This window comes from Rattus norvegicus, chromosome 15 (genome assembly GCF_021556685.1).
Source record: "Rattus norvegicus strain SHRSP/BbbUtx chromosome 15, alternate assembly SHRSP_T2T, whole genome shotgun sequence".
Lineage (NCBI taxonomy): Eukaryota > Metazoa > Chordata > Mammalia > Rodentia > Muridae > Rattus > Rattus norvegicus.
In genome coordinates this window covers 24,545,360-24,565,117 of record NC_141548.1, presented here as the reverse complement: position 1 = coordinate 24,565,117, position 19,758 = coordinate 24,545,360, and the positions used below count along the sequence as shown (strand labels likewise).

Below are 19,758 nucleotides of genomic sequence, written 5' to 3'. Positions count from 1 at the left end.
TTTGTTTTCTAAAAAGAGAGAAAGCCGGGGCTGGGGATTTAGCTCAGTGGTAGAGCGCTTGCCTAGCAAGCGCAAGGCCCTGGGTTCGGTCCCCAGCTCCGAAAAAAAAAGAAGAAAAGAAAAAAAGAAAAAAAGACAGAAAGTCTGGAGTTGGATAAGGGTGGGGATACGAGGAGGAGGATCCAGGAGACAATGAGGGAGGGGAAGCCACTGTCAGAATATTTTGCTAGAAAAAAATTATTTTCAATGAAAAGAAAATGAAGAGAAAGTGGTATCTGGTTCCTAACTACTCTCACTTCTACTGGTGTCTCTGCCAGAAGGCTCCAACATGGAGTTTTACGTGTGCGTGCACGCGCGCGCGCACACACACACACACACAGAGAGAGAGAGAGAGAGAGAGAGAGAGAGAGAGAGATGACTGGTGTGGTGAGCATCTTTAATCTCAGCACTCAGGAGACAGAGGTTGGTCAATCGCTGTGAGTTTGAGGCCAGTTTAGTCTACATAGCAAGTTCTAGGACAGCCAGGGCTATGCACTAGAGAGACCTTATGTCAAGAAACGAAAAGCAAAACAACAAAAGAAGATAGTGAGGCACGGGTACGTGAATTTACACTGCAGGTTCTAGTTCCAGTGCAGCAAAGACCTCCTATCCCTGTGCCATCCATCTTTCCTGAACACTGCGAGAACCTCTATTAAATCGAAGCCCAGTAAAGCACAGGACAGCGTTTCAGAATTGCCAAGCTATAGTTCTTCTGGAAGGAAAACGAACCAGAATTCACACCGATGGCAGTTCACTTCATAAGTTTTTTTTTTGTTTTGTTTTGTTTTTTTTTTTTTTTTTGGTTCTTTTTTTCGGAGCTGGGGACCGAACCCAGGGCCTTGCGCCTCCTAGGTAAGCGCTCTACCACTGAGCTAAATCCCCAGCCCCCACTTCATAAGTTTTGTAAGATTTATTTTATTAATTTTTATGTGTGTGAGTGTTTTCGCCTTCGCATATGTATGCTCACCACATGTGTGCCTGGAGCCCTCAAAGATCAGGAGAGGGTTTTGGATCCCTTGGGACTGGAGTTGCGGTTACGAACTGCTACATGAGTGATTGCAATGGAACCTCGGATCCTCTGGAAGAGAGACAAGTGCTCTTAACCAATGAGCCACTCTTCAGGTCTTGACTAGAATTCTTCCCTTCCTTCCTTTCTTTATTTTTTTAAGATAGATTTATTTATTTATTTATTTATTTATTTATTTATTTATTTATATGAGTGCCATATTTGCATGTATGCCTGCATGACAGAAGAGGGCATCAGATCCCTCTTCTGATGGTTGTGAGCCACTATGTGATTGCTGGGAATTGAACTCAGGACCTCAGGAAGAGCAGTTAGTGCTCTTACTGTCTGAGCCATCTCTCCAGCCCAATACCTAGAAGTCTTTTGGGCAAAAAGTATGTACAGTGAAGGACAATTCCAAGTACACAACCCTGCAGGTTCACCGCTGCAGCACGCTCGCCTTCTAAGTCCTGGCTATTCTCAGGTTTGCTTGTTTTTGTTTTTGTTTTTTTCCCCAGAAAGCCTCTTTAGTGTCAGCCACCCCAAGTCAGAGACAGCCAGTGCTCCCATGTCTGTGATAGATCTGTAACAGGGGCTAGCGTCCACCTTCCATTGTACCTAACTCCAGCCCTGCCCCCATCACTGGTCCTCCAGTTCCCTTCTGTGGCTTCTCCAGATCTGTTTGCAGTTCAGCTCTGGACGCTTTCCCCAAGCAGGTGTTGTCATGAAGCTTGATGCAGAATTGGTGCCCACAGCCTTGATGCTGATTTGATTCCTGCAAATCTACATTGTGCAGATTTTGAATCCAGCTCTACCCTTGAATCCCAGCATTCGGGAGGCAGAGGCAGGCTGATCTCTGAGTTCAAGGCCAGCCTGATCTACAGAGTGGGTGCCAGGACAGCCAGGGCTACACAGAAAACTCAGTCTGGAGAAAAAAACCCACAAATACACACACACACACACACACACACACACACACACACACACACACGTATGTGGGCTGGAGAGATCTCTCAGCGGTTCAGAACACTGTCTGTCCTTCCAGAGGACTCAACTTCATTTTCCTGCACTTACATGGCAGCTCACAACTGTCTGTGTAACTCTAATCCCAAAGCATCCAATGCCTTCTTGCCTTCTTGGGCACAAACATACATTCAGACAACACGCATGCAAGTGAAATAGAAATAAATAACGTCTCAAAAGCATTAAACTTTCTAAAATTTAAAATTGGCATACAAGGTATTAGAGATCATTACAGCATTTTCTAATCTAAGTGTCTTAATGCTTCTTCCTCTCATCTTCCCGCCCCCGTTCTTATCCCCGCCCCAGCCCTTCCCTGGGGGCCCCTTTCCATCGTTCCTGTCCCATTGTCCCACGCACCCTCTCCCCCATGCCCATTCATCCCTGTCGCCTGTTTTTACCCTTCTTGGTTTCCTCTCTAATTTCCCAAGCCTAACTCTTTTAACTTTGTTTTCCCTGCCTTTCTAGTTTGGAAACATTGCCTCTCATCACCCACAGTGGCCTCGAACTTGAACTTGCTAATCTGGTTTGGATCAGCTCCTCCTGGCTCCTTCTCCCGAGTGCTGGGAACACAGAGGGGCATCACCTCAACTTGCTCTATTTGATGGTTGCAGTCTTCCCTTCCCACTGACTGTCTAGCTGGTGACATTCTCACAAGGGTGCCTTGTGAGCGTTGCTGTGACAGACGGTTCAGCAAGTGTGAAACCACGCAGCCCACCACCAGGACTTGGCAAGCGGACAGCATGGAGAAAATAAGCAAAAGAGGTGGGTGGGCCCCCAAGCACCCTGCAAACGCTTATGAATGACTCCCTTTGATACAACCTAGAGAGGACTCTGGAGGGTAGGAACCAAGGCAAGGCCCTAGAACCAGGAAGTTACACCCTTGTTAATATTTAGAGAACCGTGGGGTTGTAATAGCCTGCTTTCTGTGCCTCCGAAAGAAAGAGTCAGTGTGGTTCAGCCATGAGAGTGTGTGAAAGGGCTCTTTGACACAGCCTCACTCAGCTCCGGTCTTTACTGGGGCCCTTAGTAACACTTCCTTGCTCTGCCATGGAGTCTATACAGAACACACCCAGACAACAAAATTCTCAGCACAAAGGAGAGTACCCCAGAGGGACGAGTGGGAGGGATGGGACTGCCTCTGGGTCAGACAAAGACAAGACAGCCGGTGTTTCTGCAGGAGTGGGTTTTAAGGACAGAGAGGGGAGTCTGTGCTGGGTTGAGTTGGTCAGTCCTGATTGGACAGGCTAGCCAGAGGAGCCAAATTTTGATTGCTGGACCTTGGAATTTTTAGTTAAGTACAGGGAAGTGGCCAAATAAGAGAGTAGACCTTGGGGGCTAGCTTTAGAAACTAAAATCTAGGGGCTGGGGATTTAGCTCAGTGGTAGAGCGCTTACCTAGGAAGCGCAAGGCCCTGGGTTCGGTCCCCAGCTCCGAAAAAAAGAACCAAAAAAAAAAAAAAAAAAAAAAAAAAAAAGAAACTAAAATCTAACGGATGAGCAAAAGAGAAGGAAGGGGGTGGGTGAGACCTGCCAGCACAGTGTTTGCAGTGCTGTTCGTTCTGTATTTCCCACCACCAAGGCTAAAGCCCCTCAAGGGTGGTGGAAGTGTTATAGATCTTTCTGTCATCCTCCTGCCTCAGCTCCAGCTGCCTTTCTAGTAACCAGAAGTGTATAGTCCATAGTTTTTTGTTTTTGTTTTTTGTTTTTTTTTCGGAGCTGGGGACTGAACCCAGGGCCTTGTGCTTGCTAGGCAAGCGCTCTACCACTGAGCTAAATCCCCAACCTAGTCCATAGTTTTAATGGAATCTTCTTAGTCACCCGGATGAATCTCGTTTCCCAATGCAGCCTATTCAAGTTGGTTGGATAATCGATGAACTAATTCCACAGACTCGTTGAACCCAAGTGTCTTTCCTCTCAGGATTCTGCATTTTAGAAGAGGGTAGCCTCGATGGTATTGCTTATCAAGCCAAGTGGGATTAGGTCAGCAGGGGAGCAGTGGGCAGGCACTGAGCCTGGCCAGAGGGAGACAGTTACAAGCGAGGCCTGGGTTGGTACCCTGCTGTCCCTGCTCCTCTCCTGTGCTCCAGGAATACTGGGCAACGAGGGACCATTCTGTCCTCTGTTAGGCCTCTCTTACTCCCCACCTTTCTCCCACACATGCACATCTGTTTCCATTGCTCCAACAGCAGATCAGCCTGTGTGCCTTCTAAACAGACTTACAGGCGGCAAGAGCCTTCTGCTGGACTCCCCAGTGCAAGCCCCACCCTGAGCTTGCTGCTTTTGTCCAATAGCAAGACCAGCCAGTAAGTAACAAGTGTATCCCTTCGGGTCAGGCACCAGCCAGCAAATAACAAGTGTATCCCTTCTCGCCAGGCTACACACATTCCAGGGTTTTGTTTCAATTCCTCGAATCTGTCTTTGGCGTCCGCAACTGTGCAGATTCTATTGGTCGGGGCCCAGCTATGCTGGTCCTATTCCGGTTGCCTCTCACTGCTGTCCTGACCCACTGCAGCCCCAGCATCTCCTACTTCATTGTTTCAACACCTGCTGTCTACTGAGCGTGCCGGCCCGCCGCTGGCTATGGTAAGATGCATCCGCCATTATGTCAGAGTCGAGATTGGCCTCCTACGCAACCTGATCCAATAGCGTTCAAGAAACAAAGACAAGAAGGTGGCCGGTGAAAATGACCTTGTCCAACTTCAATTAGAACGCCTTCAAACTGAGCTCGTGAGTTGCTGCTGTATTTGGGGGGTGTCCCATTTAAATCTAGGGGAAATGGTTCTTTTTTTTTTTTTTTTTTTGGTTCTTTTTTTGGAGCTGGGGACCGAACCCAGGGCCTTGAGCTTGCTAGGCAAGCACTCTACCACTGAGCTGAATCCCCAACCCGGGGAAATGGTTCTTAACTTTGATTTTAGTTAGACTCACATGTTCAAACACACACACACACACACACACACACATGCACACACACACGTAAGTAAATAACTGGTTAACAAGGCTTAGCCAATCAATTTTCATTCATTCATTCATTCGTTCATTTGTTCATTCATTCATTCATTCATTCATTCATTCATTCATTCATTCGTTTATGGTGGAGCTGGAGAACTGTGGTACTGAGCCTTGTCCAGCCCCGTTGAATTCTATGCTTCTCTTCTGCTTCCCCAGAAATGCTGTCTGAGCTGTCAGTTGGGATTCTTAGATTCTGGCCTGGAGCTGTCTCCCTCTGGAATCCCTTTTGTTTGCCTTGTTCGGCTAACTCGACTGGATTAGATACTGGTCTAAGCAAATTTCCTTTTAAGGATTGTATGGACAGGACTCAAGGCAGAGCTGTGGCCCAGGATTACAGGAAGGTGCATTCACCCACGTGCTCACCACTGTAGGGCTCCAACTAGGAAGGTAAGGCTCTGCGGATTTGGGGGGTGTGTGTGCGTGCGCATGTGCGTGCGCGTGTGCGTGCATGCGTGTGTGTGTGTGTGTGTGTGTGTGTGTGTGTGTGTGTGTGTGGTGCCGGTGTTGATGGGAGTGCTTTCCTTCTTTAAAAAAACATTATGACTATTTGTGAGTGTCTGTATATGTGAGTGTGTGTGTGTGCGTGCATGAGTACTCCCGTGCCTGTAACTGAATGTGAAGACTAGTTTTTTACTCCAGCTATATTCTTTTATTGTTCTTCCCTTTATTACAAAATACATTTATATGTATGCGTATATATGTATGCCTGGGTGTATGTATGTGAGCATGTGGGTGCACCTTAGAAACCAGAAAAGGGCATCGTATCCCCTGGGACTGGAGTTACAGGCACCTGTAAACCACCTTGTGGGTGCTGGGAACCAAACCTGGGTCCTCAGTAAGAACACCCAATGTTCCTAACCACTGAACCATCCCTCCAGCATTCTCCAGAATGATAGATAATACCAGACCTGAATTTTAAGTGAGACCCAAACTCAGATCCTCATCTTTGCACTTTGCCCATCTCCCCATCCAGGTTAAGAACACTTACTGCTCTTCCAGAGGACTTGAGTTCACTTTCCAGTACCCGCAATATGGCTTGCAACTGTCCCTAATAGCAGTTAGCTCCAAGGGACACCTCTGGCCTCCAACTTCCACAGGCCTGTACTCATGACCCCACACATGCAAATTAAACAATAAAGGTATGTCCATTCTTAACTGAATAGGGCTGGGGATGTAGCTCAGTTGGTAAAATGTTTCTCCACCATGAATGAAACACGGGGCTCAACCTCTAGCATCACATAACAACTTGAGTTACAAGCAGGAGGATCAGGAGTTCAAGGTCATCCTCGGATGCTCGGCAAGTTTAAAGCCAGTCTGGACAATGTGAGATTCTGCCTCCACAATAAAAAAAAAAAGTCTGTTTTCCAGACATGTGTTTTCCCGTGTTGCCGTGGCTGTATTGGAACTCACTCTGTGGACCAGGCTGGCCTCGAACTCACAGAGATCCACCTGCCTCTGCCTCCTGAGTGCTGGGATTAAAGGCTTGCTCTCCCCAGCCCCCACCCCAACACGGTAATTTCTTTTTTAATTACAGACATATGTGCCCTAAGACTGAGCTACGCCTCGCATTTAGTGTTTGTACTTTGTTGTGTTGTGTTTTGTTTTGAGGTAAGGTCTTGCTGCCTTACCCAGGCAGGCCTTGATGTTGAAATCCTTAATCTCCTGAGCCACTGAGATTCCATGCTTGCTCCAGGCCTGGTTTGGCATGAAGTTTTAAAATACTAACAATGACTACTACAGTTGTGTGTGAGTGCTTGTGCACATGAAGGTCAGAAGACAAGTTTGTGAGTTCTGGGGGATTGAACTCAGGTCACCGTTTAAAAGCACTTTTACCTGCTGAGCCGTCTCACCTGCCCAAGCCGGCCACTCCCAGTTCCTCCTGACAGGAGGCACCATTTGAGGATTTTTAAAGAAGAGTTAGCTCTTTTATTATTGGCATCAAAATAAAGAGTTGGCTATGGTAGTCTCTGCCTGCAATTCAAGAGTCGGGAGGTGAGGCAGGTGGATCTCTGAAGTTCTCTGGCCAGCCTGCCTGTCAGTTGAGGAGCTTCGATCTCAGTGAGAGACACCATCTTTAAACAGAAAGTGGAAACCAAAAACATAAAAAGAAAAGGAAAGACGAGGAGCTGGAGGGATGGCTGAGTGGTTAAGAACACTGGCTGCTCGCCCAGAGGACCTGGGTTCAGTTCCCAGCGCCCACGGGACAGCTCACAGCTGTCTCCAGTCCTGGGAATCCAATGCCTTCTCCCGGCTTCCTGGGGCACCAGGCAAACAAACGGTTCACATACATGTATACAGGCAAAACACTCAAGCACACTGAACAATAAAAAGAAAATAAATCTATAAAAGGAAAAATATGCAAACAAAAGCAGGGTGGAAACAACAAACAAAAATGGTGTGGTGATGCACGCCTTTAGACCCCAGCACCGAGGATGCAGAAGCAGGTGGGTCTCTTAGTTTGAGGCCAGACTTGTCTACAGTGTAAGGACAGCCAGGGCTACACAGAGAAAATGCCTCAAAAAAAAAAAAAAAAAAAAAAAAAAAAAAAAAAAAAAAAAGCCAACAGAACAAAAAAAAAAAAAAACCAAAAAAAAAAAACAACCCAAACAATACTAACAATAAGACAAATACATTGTTGTGAACATGCTCCTGTGAGTGTCTTTGCTGTTACACCCATGCTTGGCACAATCCAAAAGGAGAAGCTCCTACTGCGCATGCCCTATGCAGACATTCGTCGTTCATGGGCCCCAGAGGGTATGAGGGTGTATTTTTGATGAGGGAAGGAACGCAGAGCTTGCATCAGGTCCCAGGTTTCTGGTTACCTTCCAGGCTTTGCTAACAGGAAGCCAAAGCAAACCATTTACCTTCCGTGTTTCCTCAGCTGTAAATGGAAATAATTAGTACCTTCGCTCTTTGATGTGTGACGGGAGAGCGCTCTGCAAACACGCACACAGCAGAAATGCGAGCTGTCATTAAAGTGGGAGCTTTTAATTATCAATGAGATCTAAGGGGTTATTAGACTCATGTGGGTTTCCATTTCCATTAAGAAACCAGATTAGATGTGTCTGCTCTGCTAACGAGAGCTGCACGGCCAGGCGTCATGAGGGAATTCCCAAACATGCCCTTAGTCTTGGCTAGAAGATTCCTCTCAGTGTTTTGCCTTCGGTTGGCAAATATGGCAATCTTCTTCTTCCCTCTGGCATCAGCCTGAGTTAGCCTGGTCTGGAAAAGCCAACTGGCTGGGGTCTGCCTGGTTGGACCAACTACATCTCTCGGGGAAAGTCACATGGCAAAGTTGGCCCGCGCCTTCGTGCAGGATTAACTTAGTGGTTCAGTATTGCCGATGAGATGCTCTGGGACCGCAACGAAATAGCAAAGGTTATATAATATACTAAATCAAAAGCTTTAAAAAAAATAATTATTTGAAAGTACCATCATTTCCTGGCACGTTGGATCCCAAGAAGATTGTTACACAGGCAGGAGACAGCGCCCTCTTCTGGCCAGTGTCACACTTGCATGGCTGTGACAGGGGGTTTCCAATCCACTGGACTGGCTTTTCAGTCCTTCGGCAGGACCATGCTGGGGTTATTATCAATCTTGAATGAGTCACTTTTTGTTTCCTTCTGCCCTTTCCTCTTTAAACAAGAAAACTTAAACATGCGATGGGTGATTTAATGAGTCACCTTGGATAGGCAACAGTGTCCAGTGGTTTGATCAAACCATTGCTGTGAAGATATTTTAATTAATTAGTTTCCATTCACTTTCATACAATATTAGACTATTATAAAATAAAATGATCCATTTTCTTATGCTAAACAAGAGTAGCTACATATATTAAGTTGAATTGAAACAAAAAAGCATTCGTTAAGATGGCTTTACTGGGGTTGGGGATTTAGCTCAGTGGTAGAGCGCTTGCCTTGCAAGCTCAAGGCCCTGGGTTCGGTCCCCAGCTCCGAAAAAAAGAAAAGAAAAAAAAAAAGATGGCTTTACTGATGCTTCTTGTTGTTTGACCCAGGTAGGTGAGGATGACATGAACTCCTGATTCTCCTCATACTTCCTTCTCCCCAGTCCTGGAAATGCAAGCCTGCCCACCCCCATGATCAGCCACAGGGCTTGTTTGTCTTGTGCGTGAGCGCACGCGTGTGTGCGTGTGTGCGTGTGTGTGTGGGGGGGGGGAAGGCAGCAAGAAATATCTACTGGGCCAAAGCCTTAGACCCCGCACACCCTGCCCAGTACCTTATACTGTGGCTGTCATGCATAAAAGAAAGAGAGAGGGAGGATGTTGAAGGCTGTGGAGACAAGGAAACATGAACCACAGCTGTGCTCCTCAAGGTTGTCTGCTAAACCCGTCCTCCAAAGCCAGAGTCCAAGCCTCCTAAGGCCCTGCAAAGAAAGGAGTGAAGCCGTCCCAAGAGGGCGAAGCTGATGCGGAGGAGGGTAGGAGAGACCCTGCCCAGAATGTAGAAGCCAAACAGAGCAGACACAGAGGACTGAGGTGCTGTAGATGCTGAGGGAGGTGTGTGCATTGTGACTGAGTACACAACTCTGGTACCTATACAGTTCGTTTCTCTTCAAATGCAAGCATTACATAAGTGGTGGGGTTCATCTTTTTTTTTTTCTTTTCTTTTCTTTTTTTCGGAGCTGGGGACCGAACCCAGGACCTTGTGCTTGCTAGGCAAGCGCTCCACCACTGAGCTAAATCCCCAACCCCGATGGATCTCATCTTAATTTCCCTATGAGCTATGCTATGTCGTCAGCATGCAGGACACTTTCTTTTATCTGTCTGTCTGTCTATCACCTATCATCTGTCTGCCAGTCTATCCATCTGTCTGTCTGTCTGTCTATCTATCTATCTATCTATCTATCTATCTATCTATCTATTCATTTATCTATCTAATGTAGCTTTAGCTCTGGTTATCCTGGAGTTTTCTATATAGACCAGGCTATCCTCAAACTCACAAGAGTCCACCTACCTCTGCCTCCAGAGTGCTGAGATTAAAGGCTTGCACTACCAAGCTAGGCTGCTCTGTCTGTTTTTTTTTGGGGGGGGGCGGGGGCAGGTGCTTCTAACACAATGTTTCCAAAGCTGGGTTGAGAGGTTGTGGGGGAGGGGAATGTCTTTTCTTGCTAGTTTTGAGATCTTTTTGGATCCCAGAAAGAATTCCCTGATAACACACAGAGCTGCTGCAGCCCGAACACTGAGGTGTGGAAACACTCAGATTGATTTGTGTCTTGTCCTCAACTCCCTTAAAACCTGTTGGACTTTGTGGTAATTTGAATAAGAATGGCCTCCATAGACTCGTATATTTGAATGCTTAGTCATCAAAAAGTGGCACAATTCGGGAAGGATTTGGAGGCGTGGCTCCTTACAGAAAGTGTGTCACTGGGTGGTGGGCTTTGAGGTTTCAAAAAGCCCATGGTAGACCCAGTCTTCTCTCTCTCTCTCTCTCTCTCTCTCTCTCTCTTCTTTGTGATCAAGATCACTTTTCAACTGTTTCTCCAGCACCACACCTGTTCCCCACCACCATGTTCCCTGCCATGATGATAACAGACTTCTGAAATTGCTAGCAGGTCCCCAGTTAAATGCCTTCTTTTGTAAGTGTTGCCTTGGCCATCGTGTCTCTTCATAGCAATAGAACAGTGACTGAGATGGACCTGACTTCCTAAACTTGGTTTTGCCAGTGTGTCAGAGGGAAGGGACCTGACCTTCACAATGGCATCACTGAGGTGGCATGAGAAGAGCAGTGGTTCCCCTCTCTGAAGAACAATGGACCTTCAGAAGGATAGCTCTGCTCTTTGTGTATCATTTCCTGAAAGTCGGGGTACGCTTGTCAGATGTCGTTAAGCAGCTTAATGTGACCCGGCAACCCTTGCTCTAAGCCCGCCTTGTTCAGATCACCAAACGAGGATCTCGCAGCTTCCACAGTGGACTCCTGATCCTGGTGAGGATCTCACAGCTTCCATAGTGGACTCCTGATCCTGGTGGTGTACTGTTGGGAAATGGTTCTAGTGCTTTGACTTAATTCAGCTCACAAAAGCCATGCTTCCAGATGCTGAAGGTTCCTGCCCACAGCTGGCTTTGATTGGAAATAAAGAATTGCTGTACAGCCAATGGCTGGGCAGGGAGACGGAGGCGGGATGTTTAGATTTCAAGGGACTGAGGGAGGGGAGAATCACCAGGACTCGGAGGAAAAGGGATGAGACTTAAGAGCTGCAGGAGAGAAATCATCCAGCAATGTAGGGGGAAAGGGAAAGCGGCCATATTGGGGGCAGGGGGATGGGAGGGGCGCTGCCCAGGAGGAAACAGGGCAGCAAAGATAAAATACAGATTTAGAAGGTGCTAAGCCAGGAATACCAGGGGGGAGTGTGTGCTGGTGCACAGAGGTTTAGAAGTGCCCAGTCACTGAGCTAGGAAGGCATATCAAACTTAAGCTGGTGTGTGTGTGTGTGTGTGTGTGTGTGTGTGTGTGTGTGTATGCATGCATGCATGAATGCACGTGTGTGAACGTGAGTGCACACGTCACTGCATTTAATTACGGTTGCCTGTATAAACATGGGTTGGGGCTATTTGCTTGAGCAGATCAATGTGCCAATGGTAACACAACTGAGGAACAGGACTTCCATTCCCCCCTGACATCTAGGCCAATAAATCTTAATGTACACTCCCTACTAAGATTTATTATAGTGTTGCCTATTCTTAGGGGCTCTCATTGCTGTGAAGACACACCATGGCCAAAGCAATTGTTATTATAAAGGACAACATTTTTAGAGCTGGCTTACAGCTTTAGAGGTTTAGTCCATTACAGATAAGGCAGGAAGTATGGTAGCATCCAGGCTGATACGGGGTGGGAGGAACCTAAAGTTCCACATCTTGATCCAAAGGCAGCCAGGAGAAGACTGCCTTCCAGGCAGCCAGGAGGAGGGTCTCAAAGCTCACCCCAAAATGACACACTTCCTTCAACAAGACCACACCTACTCCAACAGGGCCACACCTTCTAAAATTGCTACTTCCTGGACCAAGCGGACCATATTCAAACCACCACACTTACTGGGCAAACATATCAGGAAAAAGATGGGGATTTGTTAGGTTCAGACAGATTCAACATTGGCTTCCGAGGTTCTTCCTTGGGGCAGCTCACCCCGAAATACTTCATACAGTGTTCTACAGAAACAGGCGTGGAATGTCTTTTGCCGGTGGAAGTCTAACGTAGTCTAAGGCAGTCATGCAGATTGCTCACATAGGCATAGTCTGCTGTGTGCCCGGCATGGCAACCAAAAGTGGGTCTCTCAGGATGAGGCCAGGCAAACATCATGAGCCCTGATGGTTTTGGAAAGCAAACCTGACAAACTACCTTAGCAGTCATCAGTCACTAACAAAGGCCATCCAATGGCTGCATCGTCAGCGTCGGTCAAGGTCTTACTAATGGGTCCCTAAGATGTGTGCAAGCTCTAAGCAGGCTTTCCTGCTCTTAACTCTTTCCTCACAGTCTCTGCTTTCTAAGATGCCTGTAATTAGCTCTATATATTACTTTATAGTCATAAATGGGGCTACGAATATAAAAGCATCCAAAGTTAATGATTTTCTTTGCTGCCCATCAGTGTTTTATAATGTTGGCACATTTCCTTGTGCATGCGACACATCTCACAGAGGCCCAGCAGTCTTTTTCTTCTTTGAGGTAAGCTACAAGCTCAAGCATAAAGGAGCTTGTGATACCCAGGGGAAGACCCCCCTAACATCTAGTTCAGCTTCTCCATTTTACAGACCAGTGAATGAGATCATGGAATCGCTTAGATGTATGCTCAGTTGCTGCGCTCTCCCTCTCTCTCTCTCTCTCTCTCTCTCTCTCTCTCTCTCTCTCTGTGTGTGTGTGTGTGTGTGTAATACAGGGTTTCACTATGTAGCCTTGGTTGGCTGGCCTTGAACTCACAGAAATCCACCCACCTCTGCCTCCTGAGTGCTGGGATTAAACTCCTATGTGACTGTGCTTGGCTTGTTCAGTTGCTTTCGAAGGCCTTTAGCATGGGCAGCGTGACGGTGACACTCACTGGATCTAAGCTTGGAAGAGCCAAGCATCTGGGAATTTCCTCAGAGAACTGTTTGGATTAGGTTAACCCAAGTGGGGAGATCCCCCTTAAATGTGGGCCCCACCATCCCGCAGCCTGGGATACCCTAGCTTGATTCTCTGCATGAAAAGGGGATGGGACCGGCTTTATAGTCTCTGCCTCTTGGTGTTAGGTGTAAGAACCTCACCTTTCTGTCTCCATTCGCCTTCTCCACTATGATGGATGGTGTCTCTTCCACCTATGAGCCAACATGTCCTCTCCTCTGTAAGCTACCTCTTGTCGGTTTTTAAATTAAAAAAAAATAATTTATTATATATTTTATGTTTATGAGTGCTCTCTTCATGCACACCAGGGAGGGAATCAGGTCAAGGGAGTCGGGGAGGGAGTACAGATGGTTGTGAGTCATCATGTGGGCGTTGGGAATTGAACTCAGGACTTCTGGGAGGCCTTCAAGTGCTCTTAACTACTGAGCCATCTTCCCAGTACCACATTAAAAAAAAAACAAACACTTTTATTTTTCAAGACAGGGTTTCTCTGTGTAGCTCTGGCTGTCCTGGAACTCTGAAGACCAGGCTGGTTTTGAACTCAGATATCTGCCTGCCTCTGCCTTCCAAGTGCTGGGATTACAAGCGAGCGCCACCACTGACCGACAGATTGTATTTTTTTAATTGTAGTTTTAATATAATTTAAGGTCACAATGCTCTTTCCTAATTTCTCCTTGAAGTCTTATTTTTAGGTATATAATCCATTTTTAGTCTTTTAATATGGTATTAGGTATGGATCAACATTGTTAGGCTTCTTTTTTTTTTTTTGCCATTCTTTTTTTTTTTTTTTTTTTTTTTTCCGGAGCTGGGGACCAAACCCAGGGCCTTGCGCTCGCTCGCTAGGCAAGCGCTCTACCGCTGAGCTAAATCCCCAACCCCCCATTGTTAGGCTTCTAACTTTACTAAAGGTTGCCCTGCTGGGCGGGCTGGAGCATACCTGTAACCCCGGTGCTCGAGCCAGGAGGATCTCGTTCTAGCTTAAGGTCGGCTTAGCTGCATAATTGTGTGTGTGCGTGAACTTGTGGGTGCAAGCGCCTCACGAAGCCAGAAGAGGGCGTCAGGCCTCTTGGGGGAGGACTTACAGTGGTAGTGAGCAGAACCGGATGTGCTGGAACCAAATTGAGGTCCCACGCAGGAGCAGTCCTGGTTCTTAACCGCTGAGCTATCCCCCGCAGCCTTTCTCTTTCTTGAGTCTTATACACGTCCCCAGCTTGATGACCAGTCAGCCTCTAAGTGAGCTGGTACCCCTATGTCTCCACTCTGCCTCCTGAGTACTGAGCTCATATAGGCATGGGCCACCACGCCGCCCTCTTCCTTCGGTCCCTTTTCTGTTACCTTTCCCTCTTTATCTTGTGGTATCATCCTGTGTCCTGGCCTGGAACTCATGGCCCTGCTTCAGCCTTTGGAGTGCTTCCCTAGGGTCAAGAGCTGGACTACTGCTCACATCCTGACTAGAGGTGTTTAGCACTCCTAATGGGTCTAAGACTTTGGGATGAATAGTTTCTGTGTTTCCAAACACAGCGGGAAGGGACGGTGCGGCTGCATGTAGCCAAGAAACAAGCTGTGCTCGCAGGCTTGCTGCTGGCTTTATGGGGGTGGTGATGCATGGAAACCTGTACCCAGTGAACCAGTTTCTGGTCTGTGGAGAAAGTCCCTGCTCAAGGCTGAATGGCTCCTATACACTTGGTTCTTCTTGGGCCAGAGCATCTGTCTACCCTCTGCATTTCCCTAAAAGCCACACCTAAACCTGTTTCCCTCCTATCACAGGGCATGGATTTGATTCCGAAAATATGTCTGAGGATTAAGTAGCTTAAGGGGCCCCCACTCTGAGACAGGTTTTTCTGAAGGGCCAGCTCCTCTGAGAGGTTTTTCTGAAGGGTCCACCCAGAATGTCACACCTCGGTGCACGTCGGGAGGGCTTGATGAGGGGATTTTGAGAGGTGTTCGACTCAGGGCCACAGCAGCAGCTGAGCATCTGTGAGGCTCGCCCTCTTGAGTCAGTTCCCACACCAGTGGCATCACACGGGGCAGCAGGCTCGGCTCTCACTTGTTTCCTTGGCTTGATTCTTAAGTCCCGCAAGCCTGAGATAGAAAATGCCCTCTGAGCCTCAGGAGAATCATGCATATGACATCTGACGCTTAGTGGTTACGGGGCTCTCAACTCACATAACTCTGTGTAGTTACGTGCGTGTAAACTGCGACCTCAGTTCTACAGCTGATGTTTTACAATGACGGTGGTAATGAGCGAAGGTGACTTGCTCAGTGAGATGTATCCAGTGAGCAGTGGGACCAGGACTTAAGACGCAACCAGGATGAAGAATATGGGCTCTTTGTTGTTTTCTTCCACTCAACCTTAGTGACACAACGAGAAGCATCACCCAGTCTGCTGTGTTTGCAGGGCTACACCCAGTGTCTCATTCTCTCCTACACCAGGCCTACCAGGCTGGAGTGTTTCCCCGATGGTCTCTTTGTGTGGCATGCTGGGTGTGGCATGCTGGTCCATGACTCACGGATGTTCTTTCTCAAGAACACGTCTTGGTGTCAGACAAACAGGAGGCTGAGCCAATCGCTGGGGAGAAGACCCTGAACGCTCAGATTCTTTAAGATTTATTGTGCTAATGCAATTAATGAAAAAGAAGAAAAAGGGCTGGAGAGGTGGCTCAGTGGTTAAGAGCACTGACTGCTCTTCCAGAGGCCCTGAGTTCAAACCATCTGTGAGGGGATCTGATCCCCTCTTCTGGTGTGTCTGAAGACAGCTACAGTGTACTTATATATAAATATGATAAATAAATAAATCTTTTAAAAAAAAGAAGTAATGCTAGGTATGGCTTCGTGCTACTGCTTCCTGCTCACGAATCATTTTCCACTGATTTTATGTTTATTTGCCTTTCTCTACTCAAGAGAAAACTAGGGCTTTGATGATTTATGGGAGACAGGCTCTCGCTGTGCAAACAAGGCTGGCCTTGAACTTAGAATCCCCGGAAGTGCTGGAATTCCAGGGATGCACTATTGCACAGATTCTTTTCTGCAACGAGATATCTAGGTTCCATGTACATTTTACTTTTATTGTTTGTGTGCCTGTGTGCATGCATTCCATTTGACCCCAGTGCCTATAGACACCAGAAGGCATCAGTTCCACCCAAGCTGGTTGTAGGTGGTCGTGAGCTGCCTGGCTTGTGTTGGGAACCCAATTTGGAAGAGTAGTCAAGTGCTCCTAACTGCCGCATCATCTCCCTATCCCCACAACAAGCTTTTAAAAAACGTGCCAGTATGCACACAAGTGAGCATTATGTTGAATCTATGACTTTGTACAACACTGGCCCACTTGGTGTATCACACCAAAGCCTATCAGGTCTCCACGTACTTCTCCCCAGCTGCCAACACTCCCCCTCCCTGGTGATGTGAAGCCTTTCTTTATGTGTCGTGTGAGAGTGAGACATTTCCTGATGAATACGGTGTGATTTCTGAGAACAGCCCATGAAAGGCACTCGGAGGATTCTGAGATGCCATGCAAACTTGCATCGAGCTGCTTGTGATGTCAGTCGCACGCAGTCTGCATGGTGAGACAGACGTCATTCACTACATGGAGGTCTAGGTGAAGAACTGCTCGGTCCATTCTGGAATGTTCTATGAGTAAATGCTGCAGATGGCAAGAGCATAGTGTCAACGGTAGGTGTGAGGGACAACTGTGACATTGTACAAAGCTAATTTCCCAATGTACAAGAACATTGCTCCCGAACTGTGAGACAGTCATGGCAGTGATGACCAATGAGCCAAGGTGACAATTCAGAGGCATTTGATTCTCCTGAGGACCACAGGCCCCAGAGTTCAACAAGATGCCTCAAACAGCCAAGAGACGACCGCCTCCGTTTAATAGGCCTTTGCTGTTTATTCCTTGCCACTGAGGTGTCCTGTGACATAACTACTTCTACTGTGCCTCTCCTCTTCCAGTAAGACACTCCCAGGGCTGGAGGAAGTGAGGCGATTTCACCACACACTGGGTCATATTTGTGCAGCAGCCACCAAGATCCAGGAAATATGGACACTGTTTGAGGCTATATGGTTCATTAACTTGGGGAGAAAAAGATAACTGAAAATGCAAGGTGCATTTGAGGGGAAAACACCCAGAAAAGCTGGAACCTTCCCCCATCCATTTGCAAGCCACCGTTCTCTATATAGCTTGTTTATCCTAACACATATGGCTTCCAATTCTGGGAAACTGGAATACGCTCGCTGGTGAGTGTTACTGCAGAGAACGTGGTGCAAGGCATGACTCAGACATTCTTTAGTTTTATAAGCAGCAGAACGAATAGCATCCTAATACACAGGAAGTGAACGTTAGTTTCTGTGCTAATAATTAGTTCGGTTTGGGGGTGCATTCAATCTTCCAAGCTGAACATAAAACAATCTATACTAGTGTGAGTGTGTGTGTGTGTGTGTGTGTGTGTGTGTGTGTGTGTGTGAGAGAGAGAGAGAGAGAGAGAGAGAGAGAGAGAGAAAGAGCGCACATGTGTGCATGCTATACTTAGGATAGCCATAAATATAATTCTTAAAACAAGATACTTTCCAGTTGGGCATAATGCATGCCTTTAATCCCAGCACTCTGGAAGTGGAGGCAGGAGGATCTCTGTGAGTGTGAGGCCAAACCAGTCTACATGGTGATATCCTGTCTTGAAAAGCAAAAACCAACTAAAGAAAAACAGTAGGGGTTGGGGATTTAGCTCAGTGGTAGAGCGCTTGCCTAGCAAGCGCAAGGCCCTGGGTTCGGTCCCCAGCTCCGGAAAAAACAAAACAAAACAAAAAAAACAACAAAAAACAGTAGCTTCCACCCTAGGACTGGAGATTAAGGCCAGGGCTTCACACATGTGAAACACAGCCCCAGCAAAAGGAAGACACCTTTGAAGCAGGGGCAGAGGGTGGAATTAATAATGATTGTGCTTGGAGTTATTCCAGGCAAACTGGCAAGCACGATCACCTCCTTATTGTACAGGTTTAGTGTTTGCTAAGTGTGTGACAAGCACAATGTAATTTCACTTAGCACGACATGTAGCATATTAGACTTACATTACTGTGGTCATTCTAATACAGCATCTGTCTCTGGCTAGAGGGAAGAATGTTCCACCATTTCCCCCCTAGGCCTATGGACACCATCTCGTGGATAAGACAATGAGCACAGATGGTCAATCGACCCAAATTGCACCCCAGCTCCTCAAAGCTTGAAATAAAACTCAGTCCGTGTGCTTAATGGTTTGCTGAATCGAAAGGGGCTTCCTTCTGGAATCCATCAGATTTGATGTGTAGATAATGCACCAGACAGAGGTGGGCATTTCTCACTACCTCACTGGCAAGGAATCTCACTTGAGGCCCCTCCTAAAAAGCCCAAGTCCTAATAATTGGTCCTATATTTGGACTTCCTATGTTAGCCTCTGGTACAGATCTGAAGGCATTAGAGAAGGAACACAGCTGTTGAGCTCAGTACTGGAGTCATTCAGCAACCAGTAAGACATATAACTCAGCAAGATTAAAGGAAGAACTATGGGGCCACTCATCAGAATTGAGGGGGCCAGCCACTTGGTCACCTTTGGCCTAGTCTTTACCACTGCTGGCTACCCACTGTGCTTCTAATACTGGTGACTACAGACTGGGTTGAACTATTGGTCTAACCCTTAGCTGCCTGTCATAGCTGTTCTCAGACCCACGTTTTAAATGCTGCTCAACTCTGACACCCTTGAGCACTATCTGCTTCTGCAAACACAACTCTCAAGTTCTAAGTCAGCACTAGAAGGGCTGCAACTCTCTATGCAATAAGGACTAGCCCTTTGCAGTCAGTGAAGCCCGGAGAAGGATGTGTGGAAGATCTGCTCCACCATTCACTCAGTTCTAGATGGCATTCTGGAGGAAGCTCAGTGCTTGGTGGCACAGAACAGAGAAACCCTTCTTTGGAAAACAGCACCCTACTATGGCACGACTTTGTGGACTCATGCCCAGAACTTTGACCCCAGGCCTACAACAGGGTCTGTAAGAAACCTAGTACTAATCAGCCTTACTGCAAACTTCAGAGTAGCTATTTCTCCTTGAAGGTGTTGGGACGACCAGAAAGGGTATGAGTAGCAGGCAGAGCTCACAGGAAATGCAGCCCAAGAAGTCGGGTGATGGAAGGCCTCTCAAAAGTCATTTCCTTGAAAAGCATCCCCAGAGCTACGACACCTATTCAGGGTGTACTAAGAGGACCAAGCCATAACACAATGACTCATGGTAAAGGTCTAGCCAGACTAGCCATGAAGGAACCATAGGAAAGTGTAGCAGGTGACCGAGTGTAGCACAACCCAGTGGACAGGCAATCTCACTAACAGGAGAGATGGCCTAGGGCTTTTACTTTTGTTTTTTGAGGCAGTTTCTGTGTAGCCCTGGAACTCCATCTGTAGACCTCAAACTCAAGAAATCTGTCTGCCTCTGCCTCCCAAGTGCTGGGATTAAAGGTGTGGGTCACCACCTTTTGGCTTATATAACTTCTTTTAAACTTGGTTTCTTGGGGTTGGGGATTTAGCTCAGTGGTAGAGCGCTTGCCCAGCAAGTG

General features: G+C 47.1%; 1 long non-coding RNA gene across 8 annotated transcripts in view; it reads left to right on the top strand.

The window, feature by feature from the left end:
- The window catches only part of LOC120097123 (uncharacterized), a 29,588-nt gene extending 22,558 nt beyond the window's left edge, over nucleotides 1-7,030 (top strand). For 5 of the 8 annotated variants that reach the window (XR_015638712.1, XR_015638714.1, XR_015638717.1 and 2 more), the window contains 4 exons: nucleotides 2,531-2,827; nucleotides 4,577-4,791; nucleotides 5,230-5,460; nucleotides 6,047-6,441. This is a non-coding gene — a long non-coding RNA (uncharacterized LOC120097123). Of the gene's footprint in view, nucleotides 1-2,530; nucleotides 2,828-4,437; nucleotides 4,792-5,229; nucleotides 5,461-6,046; nucleotides 6,442-6,607 lie in introns of those variants that run through there. The other 3 variants (XR_015638719.1, XR_015638713.1, XR_015638716.1) reach the window with 3 other exon arrangements.
- Nucleotides 7,031-19,758: the final 12,728 nt, after the last annotated feature.